Below are 19,462 nucleotides of genomic sequence, written 5' to 3' on the forward strand. Positions count from 1 at the left end.
TCCCGAATACAGAATGCGAACTGTGGTACATTTGCTTAATCAGCAGAAATCAGGCCGTCTTCATCCACAGCTGCAGTGTGCTGCATGCAGAACAGACCCGACTGGGTTTCCTTGTCTTTAAATCAAAGCAAAGTAAGGCGCTTTTGTCTTTTGTACGTCTTTCAGCCTTCTGGCTGGCTCACTTTAATCTGATAACCTGATCAAGACCTGCCTCTCACTTTAATGGAAGACTTGGATCATCTCCCAGGGCACCATGGGATTTGTAGTCAGCACTCTTTGACATCGTCTTTGAAAGTTGCTGTTGTCCCCAGACTTCCTCAGCACGGTAACAGGATGAGGTTAATGAATAGCAAAGTGAATTAGTCCCAATGGATGGCGATTCCCAGTTGGTTTGCATCTCTCATTCTCTCCTTCTCACACACGCACACACCTTCTCTTTTGTGCTGCTTTACTGCGCAGTAGATTGAGACACACTGTGGTCCCAGAGAGGCTGATTACTCCATCTGTAACCCAGGAGACTCCACTGTCCTCAGCCCGGAAAACCAGGATAGAGGGGGGGGGGGGGGGGGGAAGTGACGGGACGCTTGGAAGAGAGTCGCAAGCTAATTAATTACAAGGGAGCTTGTGGGACTACAGAGCCTAAATGCAAGTCATCTCCCTAGATGTGTGTGTTTGTGTGTGTCTGTGTGTATGAGTGAAAGAATTGTGTGTAAGTAACACACAGGTCCCTGTGAAGGGACGCAGTTAACAGTTTGAGCTCAGGGCACCTAGTAAACTAGTGGCCATGGGGCTTCTGAAGCAAAGCTGATGCAGATGTCTGATGTACCACTGTCCTTATACTGTGCAGCCTACTGTCAGGAGTTCAGACTCTAACAGCAGGGTTAACCACAAATAGTACTTAGTGAATATAAAACATGATTTGCTTCAATGATGTGAATATAATAGATGGATAGATTTCAAGTTTATTTTTGTAGTAATTATTTGTAAATAAGTCATATTGTTGATCAAAGCATTACTGAATATGAAGTTATTTTTAAAAACAGTGTGACATTGGATTATATTCTCAGATTTTTCAACCCAGATACATTCTGATTATGTACCCCTACATACATTTCTGGAAACTATCAAACATGTCCCAGGAGCAAAATTTATTTATTTATATTTTTGCAGTTTTTGTTTTCATGAATCCCCCAGAGGCTGCTGCGTACGCTTTTTTGATCTCAAATTTCTCCTATGAGTGCCTTTCATGCCTGCTGTTCTCCTGTATATCCACCAGAGGCTGCTGTCAACTGACTGATTCTTTGACTGATCAACTGATCGATACCCCCCACCCACCTCCTTCCTAAAACCCAACCAATAGTGTTTTAAAAAGCTCAGATTGACTCGCCAATCCTCTTGCCTAAACCCAACCGACAGTGCTTTCAAAAGAAATAAAAAAAAAAAACAAAAGCCCTCGCGGCAGGTTTTCAGATTTGACCACATTCTTATTATCTTATTGTTTTTACTAGTTTATTTTATTTTTTGGCCTTTGTTTTTGTCAAACGTCGTCACGGTCAACTTCTCTCTGCATCTCAAACCATCAGACCAGGAATGTGGTGGGTTGGGTTTCACCAACGTAAATGAAGATCAAGGAGGGGGGGGGGGGGGGGGGTGTTGTGGACTAAAGTGAAGAGGGCAGTGGGTTGAGGGTGGTGAGATTGGGGGGCCCCTAAAAGTAACCCTAAAATGGCGCTCATATACATGGTGAGCTAACTGGACAAACTGATAAAAAAACAAACAAAAAAAAACTTAGAGTTAAGCGGTCAGCTGTTAAGTGCAAAAAGGAATGACATCATATTGCCCTGTAGCATTCGTTTTAAAGACAAAGTGCCTCTTGCTACATTATTCACAATCTCCAGAAATGTATATATGGGTACCTTTACAGAATGGGCCTCTGTTGCCTATTTCTGGATGGGTAGAAATGAATAAATCGAGAGCCAGAATACTCAAAAACATATATAATATAAATAGTTCAATACATTTCAGTAATATTCTCAGGGAACATTTCTAAATGATCAGAAATGCATTGAATTAACAGAGAAACTGCTTAATTTATCCAGTCTAATTTTCGTGTTTTATTTTTAAAAAACTAAAAAGTTATTAACGCAAGGTTATTTTTCTTCTACCATGATGCTTGTTTGAACCAGCTAAAAATTTAGATTGGTTGGTCAAAATTAGTTTAATTTAATTATATTTTGTCAGTGACATTGTTACATTTTATGAAGTTTTTGTAAATACTAAATACATTTGACAGTCAAATTTCTTTAGGTTCTTTTCAGTTCATATACTCCATGGCAGCTTTCAAAAGCAAATGTAGGCCTTCAAACTTCCCCATTTGAGATAACTTCATGAAGAAAAGAAGTCCTTGACACCGTACAAATAAATACATGTGTACGCACACAAAGCTAGATTTTATGCAGACTGCGACACTAGTCCTTGGCGCACTGTTCTAATACATGCATGCCCGAAGGCTTGTCGCTCCTCTTGTTGTGGTTGGTGTCTCAGAGCGAGCTTTGATGACAGTTAATCTTCTGATTCTTACACACATGCGCTCCTCAAATCTCCAGTATACAGCCTCCTGCTGCGGCTCCTCACTGAGTCTGTGTGTTTATGTGCTTTTCTGCAGGTGTCTGCTGTCTGTGCAGGTGTTTTGTTAGTGATTAAAACTCCACTATGTCATATTCCGTCAACTTTAGAAACTTTTAAACTTCAAGAAAATGACAGTATTTTTAACAAATGTAAAAGCTTGAATATAGCTCTAGTCTAAAAACAATAAAATTAAATATCTGAATAAAAACATTAGCTTACATTTAGGTCAGAATTATATAAACATTAAAATCTGGATGTCCACAAAAATACTAAACAAATAAAATATTTGTCTGAAACACTGATAATAAGCAGAAATGCTATCTGTAACAAATGAACAAATTTCAATTATTTCTGTATATTTATCTGACTGAACACTGAAACAATAAAGCTGAATTGTCAGGCTTATCTCATTAACAAAAATATACTTTTTTTTTTACATCTAGTGATACAGAAACCAGATTTATTGTATTATTTATGCACTTTTTTATTAATTAAATAAATTCAGCATTACACCCTTTGTTCAAAAATGTAATGATTATTATCAGAGCTCCAAAGGTGATGGGGGCAGCAGTGAGCTGATATGGTCACATGACTTCTTTAGGAGATTAAGAGCTTAAGAGGCCTGTTCAATATAGTTCAAATAAGTAAAAAGCATCACCAAAATGCATGCTGCATTTTACCATTACATATACAATATACGTATATACCATTGCTATAATTTACTGCACAGCTGTTTGTGTTTTTATTCTGCATCAAAAATACATGCAGTAAATGTTCTATTGCATCTTTATTACCTCATTCATTCATTCATTTTCTTAGTCCCTTTATTAATCTGGGGTCGCCACAGCGGAATGAACCACCAACTTATGCAGCAAGTTTTTACGCAGCGCATGCCCTTCCAGCCACAACCCATCTCTGGGAAACATCCACACACACACTAATCCACTACGGACAATTTAGCCTAACCAATTCACCTGTACCACATGTCTTTGGACTGTGGGGGAAACCGGAGCACCTGGAGGAAACCCATGCGAAGGCAGGGAGAACATGCAAGCTCCACACAGAAACACCAACTGAGCCGAGGTTCGAACCAGCGACCTTCTTGCTGTAAGGCGACAGCACTACCTACTGCGCCACTGCCTCGCCCCATCTTTATTACCTATTAAAGCTTATTTACAGTAGCTTACAGTACCTTATTTTGAGTGTAATATATTATGGGCTCTCTTTTAACGATCTAGGCGCAAAGTCTAAAGAGCATGTTGCAAAAAGGGCATGTCCGAATCCATTTTCGCCATTTTAAGAATGGAAAAAGATGCTCTGCGCCTCAGCGCATGGTCTAACAGGGTCGTGCTTATTCTCCCAATGAGCTATAGGTGTGTTTTGAGCAATTCCCAATTTGATAAAAATTGCAGTAATGTACTGTAATGTCACAGTAAACATGCTTCATTCTATTCATTGTTGATTATGAAGAACAGAATGTATTTTCTTTCTGTTTGTATTTTATACTGATATGGTTGAAATGATCAAAAAATCATTCGATTAAATGTAGAAGTAATCAATAAATGTGGTGAGATTGCATTTCCAAATTTGTGTAATCTACTGTATTATGTCATGAACTGCAAATTTCGTTATGTGTTCATCGAATAATAATTATTATGTTCATTGTTTGTTCATCAACAATAGCCCACAATTTCTAAGCAATCTATTTATGCTGAAAGTAATACATATTGGTTTACATATTCTATAGCATTCATTTGGCCATTAATTGTATGATTAAGAGATTGTAAAATTGTGATTTTTAAAAGAGCTTTACCCTTGACAGACTAAGACTATCAATTTAATGTGTTGATTTAGTCAGTTACTATGTTTTAAGACAGTTATCTCTCTCTCTCTCTCTCTCTCTCTCTCTCTCTCTCTCTCTCTCTCTCTCTCTCTCTCTCTCGCTGTATATAGTAGGCCTAAATCAACAAATTAAATTGATAGTCTTAGTCTGTCAGAGGTAAAGCCCTTTTAATCTCACAGTAATTCTCAGCCCTCTCTAATTGCAGGCACCGACTCCATTCTTTAGTCAGCTCGCTTCCTTTTCTCTGATGTGTCTGCAGCTTCTGGCAATTACGCTTTGCCATGTGCATGTTGTTTACCGCTGCTAACAATTCGAGTCAATAATAATGGTCTGTTCTCTCTCGTTCTGTGTCTCTGTTTCTCATGAGAGACTCCTCTTACTGCTATAAGCAGAAAGAGCCAGAGAAATGGATCCATTTTCAGCTCTTCTCTGCTCCCTCTTCATGATAATTCCCCATGATAAGACGGAGACCATTCTGAACGTCTGCCATTTCTCAGGGCAGAGCGCACTTCAGGAGTTGCTAACTAGAGGCAGATCAGAAGATCTGGCCAGCGTTTGATGTGCGACGGGTTCAAACGCTGCTCTGTGTATTTGGAGACCGAGCTTTGGGGCACTAGCTTAATAAAAAGCCAAAGTGGACCCCCAAGACACAGATTCGCACATGCTCTCTCTTCCCTTCATCATCGCAGCTCTCGGTATATCGGTAACAAGTTTGATATCCCTCTTCAACCCTCTTGGTTCTCTTGGTTTTGGTGAAGCTCCACCACAAAAAGCTCATTCTTTTAAGCCATAGTTTACCCAAAAATGCTGTCATTTTTACTCATCCTCATGTCATTTCGAAGCTGTACTCATTTCTTTCTCCTGGAGAACACATAAGAATATATTTTGAAAAATGTTGGTAATCATTTCACTCTACTTTTTGTTCATACAACGGAAATCAAAGAGATCTAAATCGCTTCAGGACCTATGATTTGGAAAAATCACACTGAATTGTAGAAAAAGTGCCCTAGAGTCTGTCAATAATTACCCCAAATATATATAGTCGCCCTGTTCCCCAGCTAACAAATTTCAGTTATAAATACATTCCCGTAACGTTTCCATTAAGATATTAAAATGTTCCATTCCCAATTATGTTAATGCTTTTTTAACAGTGACAGTTTTTTAGACGTTGTATTAACGTTATTGTTTGGTTATAAGAACATTATTAAAAATGATTTTAGAAAATTTCACTCTCTAGTTATATTAATGTTTTAATAACGTTACATAAAGCGTTAATAAAATGTTCCATTCCCAATTATATTAATGTTCTTAGAACGTTAACGTTCTTATTAGGTCATAAAAATGTTTGGTTTGAATGTTATTAGAACATTCAAAACATCAAATTTTTTAGACATTGTATTAACATTATTGTTTGGTTATAAGAACATTATTAAAAATGATTTTGGAACATTTCATTCCCTTGTTATAATAATGTTTTAAAAATGTATTCCTAACATTCCCATTAAGTTAAAAAACATTTTGTTTGAATGTTTTTAGAAAGCTTATAATTACAGTACAAATAACATTAAGGAAGTGTTCTACAAACATTATGCAAGAGCGTTTTTTGGTAACTTTAAGAGAACCTTTAGAGAACAATAGCCAAAGTTACAAGAATGTTCTCTGTTAGCTGGGACTACATGTCTCTGTGTGAATTAACGGAGCAGATTCAATACACCATTTTCACTGTCTGCTGAGTTACTACTTTATAAAAAAATGTAACAGACATCAAAGCTGCTTTTTTTAAGAAACATTTATCATTTTATTAATTAAAAATCTATCATTATATAATTCAGAGAAAATGTACAATGTTTGGGAAGTAATTTTACAATTTCAAATTAGAGTAATTTAGGCAAGCATTTTTTATTTATTTTTAACCAGGAATGATAAAAAAACTTCTTCTACAAGGGAGTCCTGGTCAAGACAGGCAGCATAGGACAAACATGTCACAACACAGACACACACAAAAGTAGTACTGTATATATCATAATCACTTGTTAAAACGTGCACTGTTCTAAATTGACTTGATTTAATTGATTTGTCTTTAAAATATTTTGGAGTTTGCATGTTCTCCCTGCCTTCGCGTGGGTTTCCTCCAGGGGCTCTGGTTTCCCCCACAGTCCAAAGACATGAGGTACAGGTGAATTGGGTTGGCTAAATTGTCCATAGTGTATGAGTGTGTGTGTGAACGTGTGTGTGGATGTTTCCCAGAGATGGGTTGCGGCTGGAAGGGCATCCGCTGCATAAAAACTTGCTGGATAAGTTGGCGGTTCATTCCGCTGTGGCGACCCTGGATTAATAAAGGGACTAAGCCGACAAGAAAATGAATGAATGAATGAATGAATGAGTAGTATACGTGAAGCTCATTCCCTACACATGGATCATACTTAGCGAATGCAGATCAACCTAACTGTGTAAAAAAAATGACATCTTAAGTAAGAGTATATCTGCTGATCTGCTATTCTAAGTATCTGAACAGTACTCCAACAAATTAGATATATACTGTTAACTAATTACAGCTTTAAAAATAAAAGCTATATATGTTGTTTTCTTCTTAACTGTAATAAGGTTCATTCTGTCATATAAATTACAGTGATGTGTGCGCTCACTTGAACCAGTGACAAATCTTAAGGCACTATCATAAACAATATCCAGTTTTTTAAAGCATTAAGAGGTGCGTGCATATCTCCGTAATCAAATACTGATAGAAGTTTTGATTACTGAGATTTAATTAAATCATTAAATAAAGTCCACAATAATTCAAATGTTAAAAAAGAAATGTGTCAATAATAAACCTAATGTCATTGGGTCTACAGTCTTCTGCTATCCATTTTTGGGTGGACTGTCCCTTTAAACTAGCAGCTCCTCCGAGAGCGATCTGTCAGTCTAGTGAAAAATGCACAATAACCGTAATTAGCATGTCAATTGATTATGCGTTCGGCCCTTCCACACTGTCATAATTCATGACAGCACAATATCTAATCGATTCCAAGATGAATGGGTGGCGGTGTCTCGTAACTGAAATCAGAATGAATGTTAAATACATGCTGTCTGTTCTTACAGACGATAAATGCTGCAGTTCACTTTCAGGTCCTTTTTCCTCAACTGTCAGACGGATACATCATGCAAACAGACTTCCTAAGAGACGCCCAATAACTGCAGAGCACTCTAGGACATTTTGTACTCGTCCATAACTATTTGTATGATAACATACATGTTTCCTCATTCTGTGTATGGCATGATATGAATGCGAACTGTGCCTTTTGTCTTGTGTAAGAGCTGAAACGAGCATTATTTTTGGCCAGGATGGAAGCCCTGGTGCTGGAGAGAGAATGCTCCACAGCAATCATCTCTGCACTATGGGGCACCACAGATGGCTCTCATTTTCTCCACTCATCCCTTCAGCTCTGGGGAGGTGGATGCCTTCATTTGAGATGGACAGATAGCGAAAAATACAGAAAATGAGAATGATGTGTACATGACCGTCTTGTCATCGTGTTCGGTTATGTCTTTTGAAAAAAGAACAATGGGAAAGCATGGTTCAGGGCACGGGGTATGGCAGGGGTGACATCTCAAGTTTTTTTTTTTTTTCTGTCAAAGCTGTTTGAAAGCTGCCTTCTCTCATAATTCGGATAAAATGATGCATTTTCATCATGGGTCAGGTCTATGAATGACAGCTGAAATAATTTTTGCTTGATTTCTGTTCTCCTGAGGGACAGTGGGTGGCATGAATAAACTAACATCGCTTTAAAAGCAAAAACGAAATGGGAAAATGAAAGAAAACATGCTGTCACTCGTCCCTGACTTTAGACTTTAAGCAAAGCTGTAAAATTGCCTCCTGTTAGTGCCTCCTTTTTGTGATTGTTTACTTAAATATGCAGAATCTTAAAGTGAGGTCTAATAAGGACTAATATAAATGTTATATTAAATGTGGTAATTAATAGTTGTTATAATTATCAGAGCAAGTTGCAAGAGCAAACTAGAGCTGAGGCAGTAGCTCTTTATTCCAGTTCCATGAATCAATAATCGAAACAAAAAGCTACTCTATGGCACAGGAGAAACAGCAGAAGCAACATAACCAACAAGAACATCAACAACCAACAAACTGATATGAAACACAAGCTATTAAATGGAAGGGATAATTAATTTTTTTTTAAATTTAAATTTAAAAAAAATTATAGACTAACTAATAAATTAGATGAAAATATTTATTGATTCATTCATTTTCTTTTCAGCTTAGTCCCTTTATTAATTTGGGGTCGCCACATCGGAATGAACTACCAGGAAATATTTAAACATAAAAACAAAATCTGCTATTTGGCTAACATGTCGAACTGACCTAAGAACTGTCACATACGATTCCAGTTGTGTTTCCACGTGAGCCTGGGCAGGGCCAGACGGAATCTGTGGACGTTTTTTGCTATTTCTGCAGAGAATTTTGGTAAAAATCTGCAGATTTCTGCGGAATAATTTTGGGAGTATCCAGCTGAATATCATAATTAAAACCTTAATATATGAAATAAAAAGTAATAAATTACTGAATAAAAACTGAATAAATTCAAATTTACACATTTACTCAAGTAAATAAACAGAATTAATGATTAAATTCTGCAAAATTCTGTGCGCGCAGATTCCGTCTGGGCCTACTGATAAGGCATGAATACTAACTGTTCTCAGCCTGGAATTCTAGGTATGGTTAGAATCCAGGACTGGTAGATTGAATGTGAGCACCACTTTTTTTGTCTGGATGACAGTTTCTCCACTGGTGGCTAGGCAGAAGATCGCTATTTATTTATGTTTTGTTTTGTTATTTGACTAAGTATATATAAGGAAAAAGCCCTGAAAACAGAAATATCCTGTCATAATTAATTTCGCTGTTTACATTAAACTTACATTACCAATTAAGGCAATGACTGACACATTTGAATTGAGTGTTGGGTGTTATTAGTCACAAAGTAACTAGTTACTGTAATTAGATTACTTTTTCGCAGAAAGTAATTACTTTTAATTTTCAGGTAATTTAATTACAGTTTCTTATTACATTACTTGTTTAAATACTGAACATACTAAACAGTTATGGATCAAGAGAAGCAGAGTATTTCATTTATTAAGTTGATTAAACATGCTTGAGAAAAATGAACTGAGTCAAATTTATGTTAATATATGGCATGCATTAAATATTGTGTCATTGCTTTGAAGTGTCTTGTGCTTTGATACATATAATGTTTATTATTCTTAAAGTGCTACATTTTTACAATAATGCTATAATGTGCTGTTTGACTTAGATTTAAAGAATAGACGCTTTTCACATTTCCAGGTTTCTCAGTTGCGGAAGGCGTCATAGAGAGCAGTGAATGGGAGAGTACAACAAATATTTTTTTTTAACAATCCTGTTGGCTGAAATAATAAAAGAAAAACTCCATGATGGTGTTCTCAAGACTTTCAGTAAAAAAGGAAAAAAAATTGTGTTCTACTGATAATGGCTAGAGGAGTGAATAACGTTATATTTACTCTCAGCCCTATAGATGCTACATAACGAACACCTTACATTAGCGGTAATTCGTTTTTTTTTTTATTTGACGCAAAGATGATATAATTTGTACATAAATACATATAAATGTTCATTCGATTTTTAAAAATCAAAATATTAAAACTTTTCAAGGATTTAACATTATGATGATCGTTAAACACATTATAACAGTCTTGTGAAAAGGATTCATTAAAAAAGTTTAATTTCTATTGTCTTTGTGGCCTTTAGTTGAATTGCCAGTGTATTTGTACATTGAATATGTAGTGTTTAGTCAAGTAATTAAATAACTTACTGAGTAACTTATTAAGTTCATTTTTAAGGATTGTAATTATAAATGTAATTTGAATACAATTTTAATGATGTAATAGGTAATTAATTACTTGTTTAGTAACTTACCCAACACTGTTTGAATTACATTCCAAAGAGTTCTGTGATCAGCACCACAGTGGAAAATGAAACTGTTTCCATGCTGACTCAACTGGATCAGCACTGAATGAAATGGTCAAGCAAACAGAACCATTTGGTCTGATAGTTGAAAAACTGCTAATGGGTTCAGAAAATGTTTTACAAGAAAATAAATAAACTCATTCATTCATTCATTTTCGTTTCGGCTTAGTCCCTTCATTAATCTGGGGTCGCCACAGCAGAATGAACCACCAACTTATCGCAGCGGATGCCCTTCCAGCTGCAATCCATCACTGGGAAACACTCATAGAGTCTCATTCACACTCATACACTACGAAAAATTTTAGCTCACCCAATTCACCTGAACCGCATGTCTTTAGACTTGTGGGGGAAACCAGAGCACCCAAAGGAAACACATGTGAACGCGGGGAGAACATGCAAACACCACACAGAAATGCCAACTGACCCAGTCGAGGCTCGAACCAGCGACCTTCTTGCTGTGAGCCGACAGCACTACCTACTGCGCCTCGTTGTCTCACCAAATACCATACTATTTGCAATTAATTGTCATTTAATATTAATTTCTGAATAAAAGTTCTTTTTACACCAGATAGATGGATGTGTATACATAAACATATTATCTAAATATTAAAAGAAAATGTTCAAAGATGATCTGTCCTTTTACGAAGTCCAACCAAAAATTGGTACAAGTCACAGCCTGCAGTCAGTGCAAACACAGTCTGTCCAGCCTTGCAGTTCTTTAAAGGACGGATCAGCCTGGCAGATCACCACCGTTCCCTTCTGGAGGGAATGATGCCAGGTCCCCTGCCATGTCGGCCCTGATCACAGGAGGTTTGCCTGGGGCTACGGGCGGGTCAGAGAGCTCTAACTGGCACTGGGAGGGATAGCAGGCATCCCTGGGGCCCAGGAAGGTCCGGTGAGGATCAGATCATAAGAGATGCTCACAGATGCCAGCTTGTTCATGGAGGGGGCATAGACTGCAATCACAATCCCCCTGGCAAGACCATAGGCATTTTGACGGGGCACCGAGCTGCTCCATCTGTCCCAAAGAATCAAGTCCCGTATTCGGGGCTGAGGAAGGAGCTTAACTAACATTTTTTGAGACGCATCGGATTCCTGCCCTCTGTCTTCTATGGCAGAGTGCCAATGTAGCACCAGGCCTGACAGACAGGCCATGACTGAGGGCGATGCCCTATGCTACTTGTTCACAGGAATCTGCTAACAAGTTCACAGAGCAGTGGGGATTTGTTCGATATTTATGGTGCTAAATATATTTTTCTTGAAAAAGTGAATGGTTTATCAATGAAAATCAATGTTTTATTAGTATATATAGTCCTACAAAATTTAAATCCTATCATTATATTCTCATGCCATTCCAAACTTTTAGTTTTGTGGAAGTAGAGATGTGATGGGGGAATTAGGATTGAACACAACCTTGTTTTTCATGTTTTGCTGAATAACTACTGAGAGATTTCAGCTGCTGTCTTGGCTTTCACTGCCTTTCTACACCTCCCTTTCGTCATGTGTTCAGTACTTTTTCCCTGTGTCATTTCAGAACTTCATTCGTAAAGAAATTGGCTCATTCTGAAAACGTACCGCTATATACGCTATATATATAAATTTCTGGAGAGTGCCAAACACGTCACAGGAGCTATGTTTTCTTGCAGTTTTTGTGTTTGCGCATACACCAGAGGCCACTGTGTACGCTTTTTGAGATCTCAAATTTCTCTCGCGAGAGCCATTCGTATACCTGCTTATCTTGCGTAAATCCACCAGAGGCCAATGTCGATTACAGCACCCATCTGACCCACCCTCCTCCTTCCTTAAACCCAACCAATAATGTTTTCTAAAGAACAGATTGACCCATACACCCACTTCCCTAAACCCAAACAACAATGTATCAAAAAGCAATCCAGAGAAAGAAAAGCCCTCGCCATATTCTCAACCTGTTATTTACTTGTTTATTTTGTTTTTTGGATTCTGTTTTTGTCTAACCTGCTTTCAGGAACCGTTCTTCATCAGCCTCGATCCTTGTTGTTGTGATTAAAACCTCTCTGCGTATCAAGTCCGCCGATGCACATGGCGAACTAAACTGGGATTATCGGGAAAGCCATCCATACGGAGGTAATCGCGGTCATCTGGTAGCTCGAAAAGGAACAGCATCCTACCGTAGCATTCATTTTAAGGATGAAATGCAGCTATAGGTACTTCTTGCTACTTAATTTGTGATCTCCAGAAGTGAGGGGTATGTTTTCAGAATGAGCCTATGTTGTGAATAGATTTGTTTTTTTTTTGCATATTTGGTTTTCTGCTTGTTGCCAACATTCAGTAAAAAATTCAAATCAACAGCACCTTTAGAAACATGCTAAAGGCTACTCACAGTATGATAAAAATGCTATAATAAATACACATTATTCTGTATGTGCTGAAATGCCAGAGACTGTTTACAAAAACTTCATAGTTTATTAGAAAATTGCATTATATGATTAATACCATATACACATAAGTGGTCTCATTCTGTCTCTTTCCTATCTTTATTGATACTCATGTTCCTGAATAACATTTACTCCAGTTATATATCAATTTTGTAGCCTTTTTGTAGATTTTTGTCTTTTTTGTGATCAAGTTGTCATTCAACTTGCGCTTGTTGGTGAAATAATATGTAGAGGCATGCTAATTCCAGATTTAAAGCCAGACCTCTGGGCTACTATTCCAACAGTGGAAACGCAGCTTGATTTTGACCTCATTGTTCAAAGTCTAAGGCTTCTAAAGTTCCATCCATCTCATTGTCATCCCCTGCTCACACTGGTTTGATAGTGGAAAAAGACTATTGGAACACTAGCAGTTTACTATTATCTTAAAAGTCATACACACACACATATATATTTCAGCTTCATCCAGGTGGGCAGGATGGAGCATGTCATGGCTTGGAATGCAAAGGTAACAGAGCAAAAAACATGTTTCCTTTCCCAGCCCGAGGTTATGAGTGTGTAGCACCATTTACCACCCAGAAGCTCTGGGCTGTTTCTTGCAATGTTTTTTTTTTAAGTTGCTGTCAAAAATGACTTCAGCTTTAAGGTAGCTTTAATGGAATATTTCAATAATTACTGTGGGAACATCTGAATGTTTTTTAAACTGATGTGGTCTTGACAGTTTCCCAAAGAATAGTTGATTAAACGTTTCTGTGACAACATGAGTTCTGAGGAATAAACACATTTGGGACAGTGTAGGGTCAGTTTATCTGTTGTTGACTGAAATATGAGAGTGGAGTATTTTTTGCACCTCCTACCATCACAATATGTTAATAACGTACAAATGCAGATGGTAAAGTTATGTTGAAGCGCTATATCTTTATTAATGAGGTTTTTATTATAGGCTAATACAAAGCCTACACTGTAAAAAATGATCAGTGATCAAAATGATAAATCAATTTGACGTAACAGCAAATGTTTTATGTCATTGTAACTTATTAAACTAAGTTAATCATGTTCTAACTTAATTTTATAAGTTATGCAAGCTGTTTTAAGTCAATTTACTGTAATATAAGTTCAATGGACTCATAAGGTTAATTTGATTCAGCTTAAAAATTTAAGGCAACCAGGCTTTTCTTACAGTGTATACACCAATACAACCCTTGTCCATTTTGTTTCTGTTTTATTTTCAAGCACCGTGCTATGCTCTATTCAAAAGATGTCATTTAAGTCACAAGTGTCCCCAAAAAATATATTTGAAGGTTTATACAATGGCCGAGAAAGCTTACAAAAAACCACAAAAAAAAAACGCCAGCAAATTGAGAAAAGGTCTTCATCCGTTTGACAGCAAACTTGCTGCAAATTCTCACAATGCTCATTTTTAAAAAATGAGCTGCATTTTCACACAACACAGACAAATTAATAAAACGTACTGCATTTTATCACAACGCTAACAATTTACGAAAAAGTGCTGCATTTTCTCACAATACTTTCAAATAGCTTGGAACACAATTGAAATGTTTTAGGAAGACCCTAAAACGTGACAGACCCTGCTATTTAGGTTATGGTTATTTAGGCTAATAAAATACAAGGGAATCAGGATGTTAAAATAAACAAACAAAAAACTTTTTTAAAGATCACCTACAACTTCAAAGTGCAATAATCACAGCACCGCTGCGTAAGTCACATTCTTGGGTCCACATGAAACATTTCCGTTGTGTTACAGTGTATTTGCAAATGTTGCAGCGAGTTTTCGTAAAATTGTTTGCATTGTGAGAAAATGCAGTACGTTTTATCAATTTGTTTACGTTGAAAATGCAGCACAGTGAGGATATGCAGCACATGTGCTGTCAAACAGATGAAGATCCTTTTTTAATTTGCTGGCGTTTTTTGTAATTGCATGTTTTTTTTTGTTTTTTTTTATTGAAGCATGTTAAGTGGTCTCTCGACCATCATAGTTTCAGCTCAAAATGTCATACAGATCATTTTTATAAACTGTAAAATGTAAAATGTACAGAAAAATGGCAGCTGTGTTTGTCAGAAGAGAATACATTTTTGTTAAAATTTACGATAAACTGAAAATATTTACGGTAAACTGCTGTAAATGCCAATTCTCAACACAAATGGTGTAATCACAACAAAATAAACATGCTCATTGTATAGCTTGTCCATTGATCAATAAATACTTGTCAATTTAAACACTGAATACACAGTTTTCTGAGTGGGTGCACAAACAAAGTGAACACAGAAAGACTGTTGGACGGCATGTCATGTGAGTATTAAAAAAACTCTTTCAAATACAGACTATGTTAAGTAAAAAACACATCAAAAAACACACAAGCTCACACAAAGTTAGTTATGTCTGTGAAAGAAAAAAGTTGGGGAGAAAGTCACGTGTAGTAATATATTAGATGTGTGACAGAGAGTATCTTGAAAATGAAGTCATAGAAAATGTACCAAAGAACAATCACTACACACTCCACTACACACTCAACTTGGATTTATTTAAATTCAGGATATTGTGACATGTATATTCCCAGAAGCAAACTCAGGACTACAATCAAGGTATTTGAGTGAGTTAAACAGTGCTTTGTGATAAAGTGAACAACTCCCTTTGGAGTGACTTTCAAGCTCAAAACGTCAACATTGCACACTAAAGGAAGTTAAAAGTGTAAAAAGCATAATAGGACCTCTTTAAAATTTAAGCGGAACTCTGATGCACTTTTTATAATTCTTTGATGATTATAAATTTCAAAAGAACACTGTGTGAAGCAGAACACTTATTGGAATATTATAGGTGTCTTTACAGTCAAATATTACAGCATCACTGCTGAATTAAAAGAAGAAGAAAAAATCAGTAGCCAAAATATACAGTTGAAGTCAAAATTATTACCCTCCTATGTGAATTGTCTTGTTCTAATATTTCCCAAATGATTATTAACAGAGCAAGGGATTTTTCACAGTATTTTCTAAAATATAAAATTTCTACTGGAGAAAGACTTATTTGTTTATTTCAGCTAGAATAAAAGCAGTTTTGCATAAAAAAAGAAATTAAGGTCAACATTATTGCACCCCTTCAGCTGTATGTTTTTGATTATCCACAACAAACCATGATTGTTAAAAAAATTGGGCAAATTGGATAGATAGATAGATAGATGGATAGATAGATAGATAGATAGATAGATAGATAGATAGATAGATAGATAGATAGATAGATAGATAGATAGATAGATAGATAGATAGATAGATAGATAGATAGATAGATAGATAGATAGATCAAACTATTATTGTCATGTAGGGCTTTTCACCATATTTTCCGACAAGATCCACACACGCGGCTGTCAGTAAAAGAATCACACACACACACACACACAAACACACACGCATCGCGAAATGCGGAAGTTTTTTCTTTCCATTTGGCGTGCGTTATTAAATTCCATAACACTCTCACCAGTCCTTACTCCTTATTTGCATCCAATACCCCAGTTTGTCACAGGGGCATGAATAAAATGTTTATGAGTTAAAGTGAAACTGAAACTGCAGTTAAAGTAAGGCATCCTTCTGATTTGATTCAGAAGGGCAAGGTTTTGTCAGACGGCTCATCGGTCAGGTTTACATCCGTGCTAAAATATCAAAGTGAAGTCGTTATAGCTTGCGTAGAATAGACCCAGCTTCCAACCCAACTTTAAGAATAGATTAACGGTGATATTTTTTTTGCGCTATAAGATTCTCGTGTTAACGAAGCACGTTAACGTTGATAACGGCCCACCACTAATATATATATATATATATATATATATATATATATATATATATATATATATATATATATATATATATAAAATTTACCATATTTATTCGGTAGCCTACTATGTTAGGCGTGCAATCTGCCACTATGACATTGACACAAAACATAAAAACAAAGTTTCTTTATTTTGGTCTCTTGTCAAGACAAGATCTAAAACAGATACAAAATGGTAGGCAAGTAAGGTTGTATAACTCTTATTTTTATCTACGCTCTTACTTTCTCTCAGACTTTATTCCCCTGAGCATCTGACACCCTGTACTTCCCACATAGGACATGCATTAGGGCTTCCCTACCATAATACGCCTAAAACACGGATTACCGTAAAACTCGTCTATAACAGGAAAGTGTTTTCCCTCGTTAACTGCAGGAAAAGGGTTGAACGAAAACATTTATCTTTTTTATGTCCCACATAATACCAGTCATACATGTATATGTTGAGGATACCAGAATTCTGATTCTGGTCATTAAGACTCTTGATATCTTGATTATCTTGATAACAGTTAAATAAAACATGAGGCCTCTGGGTGCTTGAGAGAGAGAAAAGAAATAAATTTCTCATCCTTATTCATTGTGCTTTATATATGAATCATATATGGTATAGCACTAATATTGTCTCCGTCTGACCCGCACAGACGTCTGTGTAATTGTTTAGTCATAGTTGTACACAGCGAATGTGTGTAGCGCAGCGATGCACATCTCTGTCGTGCCTGTGGGTGTAGTGTGACCTTTGACCTCTCTCATCGCTGCTGTGGCTGGCAAGATCCTCTGGGATTCGCATGGAGTCGCATTCATTATGCCTCAGTGCTTAATTAGCTGTTTAACGCAGCCGAGTGGAGAGCAAGCTGTTACAACTCACCACAGGAGGAGCTGTCTGCCCTGCATTAACGTCACACTCTCTTCTGTTTTATATACAGTCAAAGTCAGAATTATTAGCCCCCCTATGATTTTTTTTCTTTTTTAAATATTTTCCAAATGATGTTTAACAAAGCAAGAAAATTTTCAAAGTATGTCTAATAATATTTTTTTTCTTCTATTTCGGCTAGAATAAAAGCCTTTTTAAGGTCAATATTATTAGCCCCTTTAAGCTAAATATTTTTAATAATCTACAGATTAAACCATTGTTATACAATAACTGGCCTTAATACCCTATCCTGCCTAGTTAACCTAATTAACCTAGTTAAAACTTTAAAGAGCCCATATTATGGGTTTTTGAAAATTCCCCTTCATGTAGTGTGTAACACAGCTCTAAGTGAAGTGAAGTATCCAGCTAAGGCTTAAATCTGTAAGAGTACAGTGTTTAAAACTGTTGATTCATCTATAAAAGAGTCAACTCATAGTGCTTCAAACGAGTCGCCTTGATACCGAGTCATTAGGTGTTTCGCCATGACGTACAAACGAAACCAAGTTATTCACGTGCACGTGCAAACCCGGGAGATTTCAAACCTGCGGCCCCGCCCTCTGACATAGAAACCCAGACACACACACACACCCACACACACAAAAACATGCAGGTCGATTAAAGTCACACTGCAGATGGATATTATCGAGTCTCTACCCAAAGATGAAACCTCAGCATTATAGCCAAGCAGTTGGAAACTATGGAAACTTCTGCAAACTATATGCTACAAAGAATACTTCATCGGCGTTTGTTAAAGGAAGGATCAGTAAAGAGTAACTTACTGATGGACGTCAGGATGGGTTTCTTCCTCCATTTCTCAAGTGTAAGTACGTGCGATTAAAGTTGTTGCCTCGTTTACTCTAGCTTGCAAATGTATTTAGTTGTGATTTGTTACTTGTAACCGCGTGTGTATCAGGTTAACTGGCTATATTCTCTTATCGTGTGCAAGTCACGTTAAAAACGCGACGCGTGCTGCTTTGTTTATGGAGCTCCATGGACGAGGGTAGTGTGTGCGTGCGTGCGTGCGTGCATGCGTGCGTGCGTGCGTGCGTGTGTGTGTGCGCGCGGGCTGTCGTCCGGAGGTGTGTGTGTGTTTTTGTGTGTGTGTGCGCGAGCGCAAGGACGAGGGCAATATGTGTGTTTGTGTGTGTGTCTGTGAAAAGAGCAGAGTGAGACAAGCTAGGAGATCTCCTCAACAGTTTTTGGAGTTTTTGCTCAATAAAATAGTTAGTCGTCTGTATTTTCAAGTCCATCGTCTGTATTTACATTGACCCACTGGCAGCTAAAATCCACGCCTACACTATCGAGCGTGTATGCACTGTGATTACTTTTATATTGCTGATTAGCTGTTGGGCATTTCACTCTCTGACTGAAGGCAGTCGACCAATCGCAACAGACTGTCATCGGTCCAATCAGCGCAGATTAGCTTCGCGCTAAGGAGGGGTTTGGGAACAAATGAATCACTGGATGATTCATACGGGAGACGCTGGAATAATTAGGTAAAAATAAATGCAGATTATAAGACCATGAAAGTGTTTTTTGATCTTGCATGCATATTAAACTGTTGTTGGAGACCCTTACAACCAAGATATGACCCTATTTCAGGGATAATATGAGCTCTTTAAATGTCACTTTAAGCTGTATACTAGTGTCTTAAAAATATCTAGTCAAATATTATGTACTGTCATCATGGCACAGATAAAATAAATCAGTTATTAGAAATGAGTTATTAAAAGTATTAATGTTTCTGAAATGTGAAGAATTTTTTTTCTCTCTCCGTTAAACAGAAATTGGGGAAAAAATAAACAGTGGGACTAATAAT

General features: G+C 36.9%; 1 long non-coding RNA gene across 1 annotated transcript in view; it reads left to right on the plus strand.

The window, feature by feature from the left end:
• The window catches only part of LOC137496334 (uncharacterized), a 197,673-nt gene that overhangs the window by 33,816 nt on the left and 144,395 nt on the right, over positions 1-19,462 (plus strand). The window lies entirely within an intron of this gene.

The sequence above is a fragment of the Danio rerio genome, chromosome 8, assembly GCF_049306965.1.
Source record: "Danio rerio strain Tuebingen ecotype United States chromosome 8, GRCz12tu, whole genome shotgun sequence".
In the NCBI taxonomy this organism is placed as follows: Eukaryota; Metazoa; Chordata; class Actinopteri; order Cypriniformes; family Danionidae; genus Danio; species Danio rerio.